The sequence below is a fragment of the Garra rufa genome, chromosome 6 (assembly GCF_049309525.1).
Source record: "Garra rufa chromosome 6, GarRuf1.0, whole genome shotgun sequence".
In the NCBI taxonomy this organism is placed as follows: Eukaryota; Metazoa; Chordata; class Actinopteri; order Cypriniformes; family Cyprinidae; genus Garra; species Garra rufa.
The window spans coordinates 4,721,694-4,733,256 of NC_133366.1; the positions used below are offsets into that span (position 1 = coordinate 4,721,694).

The following is an 11,563-nucleotide window of genomic DNA, read 5'->3' on the forward strand; positions in this document are numbered from 1 at the left end:
CTTCACGCAAACTTTCAGTATTACAGATCGAAACGTTAGCTGCTTGGTTTGTGTATGTGAGCATTGGAGTGTAGATTTAAGTGTGTCTACTGTATGGGAGATTTGGACGAGAACAGTTTCTATTTATTCTACATTCCTTTGCACTCCTTGGAGAACTGAAGGGTTTGTGGTTTAATGTCTCTCAGCTGGGTGCTGGATTGACGCCCACATTAACACCACTGAACACCCCAGAGAACCTCAGCCATCTGCGCACCCTCCTAAATAAGCGGCCCGAAGGGACGGTTAAGTCCGCAGCTCACAGACATTCTCAAAATAAAAAAAGTTTCACAATTGGCATTTATGGTTCAATTAACAATATTTAATATACATATAACCTTTCTATTCCACAAAAGGTTGTTCATAATAGAAACATATTCTTTAGATGTTTGGAATGTTCTTCACACTAAGAAACAAATGTAAACTTAGAGGTTCTTGAGGAGCCAAAAATTGTAATACTACACTCTAGGAAATAAAGGTTCTCTTTTGGCATTTAAGGTTGCACAAGAAACATTTGACATACATAGAGCCTTTCCTTTCCAAAAAAGGTTCTTTATAATAATAATAATAATAAAAAAATGTTCTTTAGATGGTTGGTATGTTCTTCACACGAAGAAATAAAATGGTTATTTTAAGAATTATTCACTCAGAGGTTCATTGAGGAACCAAATTGTGATTCTACACTTTTAGAAATAAAGGTTCTTTATGATTCCATGAAGTACATTTATCATACGTAGAACCTTTCCATTCCACAAAATGTTCTTTATAATGGGGAAAAAAATAAATTAAAAAAATTATCTTTTGATGGTTGGAATGTTCTTCACGCGAAGAAAAAAACAATACTTTTAAGAATCTTTCACTCAGAGGTTCTTTGAGGAACCAAAATTGTGATTCTACACTCTTAAAAAGTTCCATGAAGAACATTTATCATACATAGAACTTTTCCATTCCACAAAGGTGCTTTAGAATGGAAAATGTTCTTTAGATGGTTGAAATGTTCAATTCAATTCAATTCAAGTTTATTTGTATAGCGCTTTTTACAATACAAATTGTTGCAGAGCAGCTGTACAAAAGTTTTAGGCTACTACAATATATTTAGTAGCTTATTAGTGGTGAATACTGTATGTTGAGTCGATGTACATATGATATAAATATTAAAATCAGTAACTGTGTAATCAAACAGATGATGAACACTAATTGCAATGGTTATGTGCTGTAATCAACTTGTAGGAAAATTATGTAGTGCTGTATGTTGTTTCAAGGCTGGCATCATCTGCGGTCCTCTGAGGGGTTGGCATCATCTCTTCTTCTGAATCCGGGCTGAATCTTGTGTAAACCCTAGTTACCACGGGATGGAAATCCCGTGGCAGAGACAGAGAAACAAAGAAATAATTAGCGTAGCTGCTGTTCCAACTTCCGACCAAACAAAAATGATGTGTTTAGCCCAAGCTGAAGAATATTAATGTGCATTTGATCAGATGTAACTGAAATTACAACGTTATGAGATCCATTATGTGAATGCTTGGCTAAAGAGATGAGTCTTTAATCTAGATTTAAACATAGAGAGTGTGTCTGAACCCCGAACGTTATCAGGAAGGCTATTCCAGAGTTTGGGAGCCAAATGAGAAAAGGCTCTCCCTCCTTTAGTGGACTTTGCTATCCTAGGTACTACCAAAAGTCCAGAGTTTTGCGACCTTAGGGAGCGTGAGGGATTGTAGCGTAGTAGGAGACTAGTTAGGTATGCAGGAGCTAAACCATTAAGGGCCTTATAGGTAAGAAGTAATATTTTGTAAGTGATACGGAACCTAATAGGTAGCCAGTGTAGAGACTGTAAAATTGGGGTAATATGATCATATTTTCTTGACCTGTGATTTTCTTGAAATGTTCTTCACACTAAGAAAAAAACGGGTACTTTGAGAGTTGTTCGGTCAGAAGTTCTTCAATGAATCAAAAATTGTGATTCTACACTCTTAGAAATAAAGGTTCTCTATTGGCATTTATGGTTCCATGGGGAACCTTTGACATACATAGAACCTTTCTATTCCACAAAAGGCTCTTTATAGACGGTTTCATCGGGCGCACGCGCCTGGACCTAAGTTAACTTCCGGTCTGTGTTTGTTTATCTGTCTGGTTCGTGTCGCGGGCTACAAACGCAGCTAATAATGAGTAATGAAGTTGGTCTCAGGTTATTGTGCTGTGGTATGTGTTTCCCAAACATTTATTTGTTTGTGGCGACCTGCCACGATATAAAAAACGACTGATTTTCCAATAGACTTCGTTGAATAAACGTAATGCACGTTTAAAAATCAAACCGAGGCGTGGGTGTTTTTATATCACTGTATTTCTGAAGAAAGACTGTCTTTAGAAAATGTCATTTTCATTTCATCCTGCATAAGGCAGCGTTTTTAAATTAAGAGCTGCTTTGTCTATAGCCATTACCGGGGAAACCTCGTGCTTAAAGCACCTCCTGCTGGCAGAGGATGAGTTTGCATTTTTAATAAATCAGTCTAATTTACGCAGCCAACACATTTCGCTTGTTATTAAAAAAATAATCTACTCTAGAAGGATTTAGCTGTTGTTATTGATTCTATTTGGATGTCTACCGGAAGTTAAGTTTGGGCCACAAAAGCGCGCATGCGCAGTAACGTTTGTTTATGTTGTTGCCGTTGAAACCGTCTATAGTGGAAAAATGGCCTTTAGATGGTTGGAATGTTCTTCACACTAAGAAAAATGTATACTTTTAAGAATTGTTCACTCAGAGGTTCTTTGAGGAACCAAAAAATGTGATTCTACACTCTTAGAAATAAATTATTAAAAAAAACGTAATACGTAAAATAACACTTTTCTTTATATAATTTTAGGGGTGCAATATGATATTACTCGTGAGATTTCTTGAGATTCCTCAATGTGTGTGTGTTGGGGTCGGACTGAAAACATCTGCAGCAGTGGAATGCTGGGATTCTGATGGCACCACTGCGATCACTTAATCATCCGCAGACACACACATGCGCATGTTTGCACACACAGCCTTTATCTTGTTTGGTTTGCCACAGAGTAAATGCACATCATAAACGCGGCATGTCGATGTTGGCCGGCGTCCACATCATGGCACTGAGACATACTTTGGAGGTTTTTCTCGTGGGTTGCTCACGTCGGCTCTGCCGCTGGAAATATCTCGTCTTCTGTGTAATCTCTGTCAGACACGTTCAGCTGTGATTGAGCTTGTGCTGTGAACAATGTGTGGATGCAGAGGCCAAGCGGCTGACCGTCTGATCACACAGAGTTTACAGGTGTGTGAAAATGTGTGTTCACAGATGTGAGTCATTTCTGAACTGCCAGACAGAGTTCAATCTATTGTGTTGTTCATGCCAACAATCCTGTTTGGTTTGTTCAGACCCTTCAGCAATCTGCAGAAAACACAGAAATCATATTTGTATTACTGTTTTTTGCTAAAAATAGAAACATATACTGAATGATTTCTTATAAAATAATGATATTAATTATATTTATGCAGTGTAATAATGTTACGTTATATCATGATGTAAAACCTTTATATGATTTACTGTTAATACATTTTCTTTAAATAATTCATATTTGATTATTAATAAATTCATAATGCAGAAAAGCCCAACCTTTTTTTACACAGCCATTTTTAAATCCCATTAAATAAAATGACTAAAATGATCTCTCCTTTGGAAGCACTTGCTATTCATTTTGGCTGCTACAGCTGCTGTCAGATGATCAGTTTAACCTTCATCTTCTCAGTAATAACTTTGCTTTGATTCATGTTGCCAGTCATGTGATAATAAGGCCACTTGAGGACATCTGAAGAGCGACGATCCAAGCCAGACATTTGTCAGTGTCACCTGTGACATCCATTAAGTGCACCTTTGTTGCCAGATATTTCATTGACCTGTGTAAAACAAAAGAAAAACTTTTGTATTAATGGATGTCACAAACTGTTCTTCCAACAGTCATTATCTTTACAGAGCCATCGATTATTCATTAAACTTTGTTGAAGATCTGATATTTAGTTTTAAGCTCTCACAGTGTCGCAAAACTTCCTTTTCAGACAGGAAGCCACAGTGTTTAATATGTCAGACGTGGTGCACTATGGATATCAGTGATCTCACGTACAATGAATAGAGAAAATCCATTAAAAACAACTCAGTCAGACTGTGCGTGATCAAATGGTGCAGAATTTTTCATGAGAAATCACAACAGAGGACATTTACATTTGTAAAGTCACCGCGTTCTCTATAAGAGCTGTAAATAGACTGAAACAGAAAGGTTTATGAATCTTTTCTGTTTGATCAAAAGTCCAGCAAAAACAGTTACATATTATTTAAAATTATTTGAAATTTAAAATAGCCGTTTTCTATGTGAATATATGTGACCCTGGACCACAAAACTCTTAAGTAGCACAGGTATATTTGTAGCAATAGTCAAAAATACGGATCAAAAGTATGGGTCAAAATTATAGATTTTTTCTTTCAATGTTCTAAAAAGATATTTTGTAAATTTTCAACCATAAATATATCAAAACATAATTTTTGATTAGTAATATGCATTGATTAGACCTTTAAAAGGCAATTTTCTAAATATGTATTTATTTATTTATGTTGCACCCTCAGATTCCAGATTTTTAAATAGATATCCAAATATTGTCCTATTCTAACAAACCATACATCAATGGAAAGCTTCGCTTTCAGATGATGTGTAAATCTCAATTTCAATTTCAAAAACTGACCCATTTGGCTAGTTTTGTGGTCCAGAGTCACATATAATAAAATGTAATCTATTCTTGTGATCAAAGCTGAATTTGCAGCATCATTACCCCAGTCTTCAGTGTCACATGATCTTTCAGAAAGCACTCCACTATGCTAATTTGCTGCTTAAGGAACATTTCTGATTAATATCAGTGTTGAACAGTGGTGCTGCTTCATATTTTTGTGGAAACTCTGATATGTTTTGTTTTTCAGGATTATTTGATGAATAGAAACATTATTAGTTACTGTCACTTTATTACATTCCCTGCTGAAAAAAAAAAAAAAAAAAAAAAAACAGTTAAAACCAGCCTAAGCTGGTCGGCTGGTCTTAGCTGGTTTAAGCTGAAAGTAGCTGGTTTTAGCTGTTCTCCCAGGCTGGGAAAGTTGCAAAAACCCCTTTAAAACCAGCCTGCTGACCAGCTATGACCAGCTAAAACCAGATTTTTTTTTTTTTTTTTTAGCAGGGTCCATGTGGAATAAAAACCTTAAATCCTGAAAGTCAATGTAAATAAACTTGTTTTTGCACTTGTGTGAATTTAGGAGTTTTGAGACAAATGACACGATGAGGGGTTTTGTGCTGATATTCTGCACACAAAAGTGTCTTTAGTAAACAATTGATTATGTTCAGCCCAAAAGTGTTCCCAGAGGTCCAGTCATCATTGAGCACAGCTTCAGTCATATTTTACACAGGACACTGAAGCACTGAGAATGAATTTGTTGTTTTTCGTTCTGATAAACAGAAACATATTGTTTAAAGTGAAGTTATTAGAGTTACTAGATTCAAAACAATATCAGTATCAGTATTTAATCAGTGTTTAATATATGCAGCTTGTTTCCAGATTCTTCTTTACAGAACATCTCAAGTTCATTCAGGCTTCTGCAGTCTTATTTAGGACCAATTATAAAATGCAAACTAGACTGAGCTCTAAACTCCGAGTTTGACACTCAAAAATTGCTGTTTTTAAACCATTCCTGCATATATTTTACTTGATGTTTCAGAATCCATCTGGGATGTGTTTCCCAAAAGCATCGTTAGCCAACTATGGTCTCAAGTTCCGTCATTACCAACGTAGTTCAACAATTGGGTGTTTCCCGACACCATAGTTCAAACGTACATTCGCAAACAGCGTCGCAAACTTACGTAGTTAGAACTACAGCTCTCGACCTGTGGTTAGAAGCATAGTTTCTTGTTAGTAAGACATATGAGCTCAATAAATAATGCTCTGGGGCACAATAAGTAAGCCAACATGCAGTACAATCTATATTTTCCATTGAATATAAATATAAATGCATTTTAATTTATGTATTTTTGTTCATCCTCTATAAGCGTTGTTCATGAATATTGCGCATGTGCACAAATGCCTGAGGGAACCCCGGAGTATGACGTAAGAGAGAACAAGCGATGAATCAAACATCAAATAAAGCGAAATGACAGGGAACAAAAAACATAGTAAATTAGTCATTAGGTGCCGTGTTCAATATAGCAGCATTTTTGAGATCTCTAATCAGTTAAATAGCAGAGGTTATTACTCGGTGACGTCATTAAAAACGGCCCTACATTGTTGAATAATGTGGTTCAAACGACGGAGATGTGACCTTGTTTGGGAAACAGTCGTGACTAGCTAGTTCGTTTCCACAACAATGCATCGTACTATGGAGGTTAATCAGCCAGTTACGGTCACCCCTGGAAAGCAAATCTTCTCTTGGTTCCAGGTGTCTTGGAGACTCCATCCAGCTTTTCTTGCTTTGTCCTGCATTCATCAACCTCAAATGCTTGCAAACGTCCCGCAGTGTGACAATGCCACCATCTTCATGCTTCACGGTTGGACACCTTGATTTCTGACGATGTGCTGTATTTTGTTTACGCCAAAACATGCCCTTTGTCCTAAAAGCCAAAAAGCTCAACTTTGGTCTGATCAGACAGCTGAAGCTTGTCCCAGCAGAATGCAGAGTCTCTCAGATGCCTCCTGGCAAACTGGAGCTCAGATGTCAGTGGCATTTAACATTGGCCTTTGGTCTGTCATTGTTTTCACGCTGTGTGAAGCTCTCGGCATCGGTTGTTGTTGTACAATCCCAGCTAGTGAAGTCTGCAGCTCTGTCAGAGTCAGTGCTCACCATCTCCTCAATGTCGCTCGGTTTTTGAGGATAAAACCACTCTTTCAGTTATGAGTTTAATTACTCCAAGGTATATTCATTGACTTGGAAATATTCTTGTATCCACATTCTACTTTGTGCTTTTCAATTACATTTTTAATTTGGAGTTGCTGAGGTGTTAGTTTTTATATATATATATATATATATATATTAGTGGTGGGCCGTTATCAGTGTTAACGTGCTGCGTTAACGTGAAACTCTTATCGCGCGATAAAAAAAATATCGCCGTTAATCTATTCTCAAATTTGGGTTGGGAGCTGGGTCTAAACTACGCAAGCTATGATGACTTTCACCTTGATAGTTTAACGCGGATGTATACCGAAGACTATAGAATATGGTCGCGCGTTTAAGTCTCCTCCGCCAAAACACAGACGGGATCGCGTAGTCCTCCATTCATAAAAACCGAATCTACTATAGCGAAATGCCACGTAAATTCGTCGTTTTTTTGGATTCATAAATCAAATGTTGGTCTGTCACGTAATTCAAATCGCGATATGGACTAGTGTATGTGAAACCTGAAATGCAAAAAGACCGTTTTAATATGAATCCGATATGTTCCGTTTGCCTAGCTGTATGTATGCACTGCGGAGACGAGCTTTTACTACACGCATACTGAAACACACGTGACGCTCCCGGTAATTTTTTGGTATTTTCATCTCACATGAACAGATAAACTCAATCTCCCAAACTGCTGTGAGTGTCACTTTTAACGTTTCATTTGAGAAAACTAGCATCATATCATACTGTATGACACAGAAACTTCACGGCAACCTGTCAAAATAAAAGTACGGTGTAACATGTAATGGGCTGGGTAGGTGTTGACGTTAAAAAAAAACACAATCTAATAGGTAGAAAAAATAATTTCATTGTTAGTTAGTTAGTAAACACAAGTACATCTAATTGAACATAATTTATTTTCATCAACAAATTATCATAGAACAGATTTATGAGCTTTATGATCCATTCTCAAAGACTTTAAGTCATTATTTGGGTAGCACACATATTCTGAATGCCTTCAGCAGAATTCAAATTAGCCATTTTAATCTAGATTAATCTAGATTAATTCCAAGATTTAATCTAGATTAATCTAGATTAAAAAAAAATAATCTATGCCCACCCCTAATATATATATATATATATATATATATGCTTAATATATATATATATATATATATATATATATATATATATATATATATATATATATATATGCTTAATATATATATATATATATATATATATATATATATATATATGTGTGTATGTGTATGTATATGTGTGTGTGTGTGTATTAAAAGTATGACAGCATTTTAGATTCACTTAAAAAAAGTAAAATTTACGAGATTAAAGTTGAAACGTTTTGAGAATAAAGTCGAAATGTTTCAAAACATTTTATTCTCGTTATATATCTTTATTTGTGTAATATTACAACTTTATTCTTGTAATTTCAACTTTTTTCAAAAGTAAAGTCAAAATTACAAGAATAAAGTCGATATACAAAAATAAAGTCGAAATACGAGAATAAAGTTGAAATATTTTTACTTTATTCTCATATTTCAATTTTTTGTAATAAAATTCGACTTTATTTCTGTTAATTTTACTTGATTCTTGACATATTTCGACTTTATTCTTGTAGTATTTTGACTTTATTCTTGTAATTTCAACATTACTCTCAAAATATTTAGACTTTATTCTCGTAATATTTCAACTTTTTATAGCATTACGACTTTATTCTTATAATTTTGACTATTTTCGACATATTTTGACTATTCTTGTTGTATTTTGACTTTATTCTCATAAAATGTAAACTTTTTGTAATATTATGACTTTATCTCTTAATTTTTACTTTATTCTCGACATATTTTTACTTTATTCTCGTTGTATTTCGACATTGTTCTCGGAATATTTAGTTTACTCTTGTATTTCGACTTTATTGTAGTATTTTGACTTTATTCTTGTAATATTTAAACTTTTTGTAATACTATGTCTTTATTTTTACTTTTCTCGACAAATTTTCACTTTATTCTTATCGTATTTCGACAATATTCTTGAAATATTTCGACTTTATTCTTGTAGTATTTTTACTTTATTCTCAAAAATATAATCTTGTAACCTTAGATTTATGTATTTATTTATTTTTTACGTGGCACTAAAACACTGTTGCAAAACAAAACTTTTTAATAGATAATTTTAAATTAAATTAATAGTACATATTAGAATATAATAATACTATTTAAATATAATACATTTAAATTTTATATACATATAACATGGTAGTACACACTGCACCACTCTCAGTTAAATGAGGAAAATAAAATATTCAGTCTTATAAACGTAACGACGGAGCAGCAGCAAAAACGTCCACATTAAACCATTGCCCACATCTAATGATTCAGATCGCAGCTGATTTACACACTGTTTATATTCTGTGTCAATGATCCTAATCGCTTTTGAAAACGGTACTTGAGTTTCGCCAAATCAATAAGCGTTTACCTCCGGATGATTCATTTATCTATTACACATAATGAGAGTATTTAAAAAGCAATGAGCTAAAGAGGCTCAGCACACAGTCCACTTCAGATCCAGCCTTAATTCAGCCTATTACTCAAACCATTACACACACACACACACACACACACACACACACACACACACACACACACACAATAACTAAATGGTATTTCCAGTCAGCACTTGCTTTTTGGTTATTAAGCCGTATTTTATTACCACTGATGAGAAATTTTCTCTCTCTCTCCGTCTCTGTCTAGTGATTCTGAGAGATTATTGTGAAACATGAAGGATTTTCTAAAAACCAAAACTGCAAGTTAATGCGAGTCTATTGTTATGAGGTCAGTTCAGCCAAAAATTCATGTTTCTTTCTTTTGCTGAACACAAAAAAGGTAATATGAAGAATGCTGGTCACCATTGACTTTTTTTATGCAATACTATGAATGTCAATGGGGACCAACAGCTACTTTATTTCTACCCACATAATATAGATTTCAGTGTGTTCTGACTTCTGCATCCTTATGTCTCTGTAATCTTCTGGTCTGCTGATGTGGCTTGTGCGATTTTTTTTTTTTTTTTTTTTTTTTTTTTTTTTTTTTTACCCACTTTCTGGTCCAGCAGGTGACAGCACATGATTTGAAGAATCATTCATGTCTGAAACACAAACACACACACTCAACTTAAAGACTCCTTCAGAATGCTGCATGCTTTTATTAAGTAGCAGCACTAATTAAACCACCATTAACACGGTAAACACAGACAATGACTACATGCAAACTGCACATCAGGGACAGCAGAGGTCCTCACACCAGTCTAAGCTGATTTAGTGAGCAGAAAACATCATTTCCCATAATGCTGTGTGCACAGGGTTGCTCTTTGTATCTCTCTCTCTGAATTAATGCAAAGAAAGAGGATGTTCATCCTGGAGGTTTAAAACTTTTGACCCTTTCAGCCCAAATTCAAAAATGTTTTCTTAAAAGAGTAGTTCACTTTCAGAGCAAAAAATTACAGATAATTTACTCACCCCTTTTTCATCCAATATGTTCATGTCTTTCAGTTGTAAAGATATTATATTTTTTCATGTTTCAATGCAGCTTTAAAGGGCTCTAAACAATCCCAGGCGAGAAATAGGGCTCTTATCTAGACAAATTGTCTGTCATTTTATAGTACATATAATATATACTTTTAAACCCTAAATGCTTGTCTTGTCTAGCTCTGCAATGCGCATGCATACTCTGTGCAGTACCGTTCAAGAAAGTTAGGGCATGTCGAAAAACTCCCTTCTCATTTTCACCTCCAACTTCAAAATCGTACTATGTTGCTGTTTAACCTTTTTATTTTTTATTTTTTTGGAAAGGGCATTTGACCTTCTTTGCAAGTTCACTTGAGTAAACACTGAGTTGGTACTTCTGCAACAATGTAGGAGTGTTTGAGGTAAAAAAGTATATATAAAAGATTTTTTTTTTTTTTTTTATAAAATGATCGGTCATTTCTCTAGATAAGACCCTTATTCCTTTGCTGGGATCATTTAGATCTATGCATTTTAACTGCATTTTGGATGTTCAAAAGTGCTGCCACCATAGAAGTCCACTATATGGAGAACAATCCTGAAATGTTTTCCTCAAAAAACATAATTTCTTCAAGCCAAAAAAAAGAACAGTGAACCCTGTAAGTACCTTGTTTACTACTATTTAACTGTTCTTATTACTTTTTACTAGTGGTGGGCATAGATTAATTTTTTTAATCTAGATTAATCTAGATTAAATCTTGAAATTAATCTAGATTAATCTAGATTAAAATGGCTAATTTGAATTCTGCTGAAGGCATTCAGAATATGTGTGCTACCCAAATAATGACTAAAAGTAAGTCTTTGAGAACGGGTTTCTCAAGCCAGGTGGCGCATTAGACCAGGCGCTCATCTCCTGTTTCCAAAATGCATTACAAACTGCTTGACAATTGCATTTACAACACAATTAACTATACAAACTTGTGTAACCAAGTACTTCTGCGCAAAAGGCTGTACGACGTGCGCGTTCCAGTAAAATATACAAGCGCGCGGGTATGGATAGCGTATCTGCGTTCATCTTCCAATAAAC

At 34.8% G+C, this 11,563-nt stretch overlaps 1 protein-coding gene across 1 annotated transcript in view; it reads left to right on the top strand.

The window, feature by feature from the left end:
- Positions 1-11,563, top strand: part of gcgrb (glucagon receptor b) — a 77,451-nt gene that overhangs the window by 45,918 nt on the left and 19,970 nt on the right. The window lies entirely within an intron of this gene.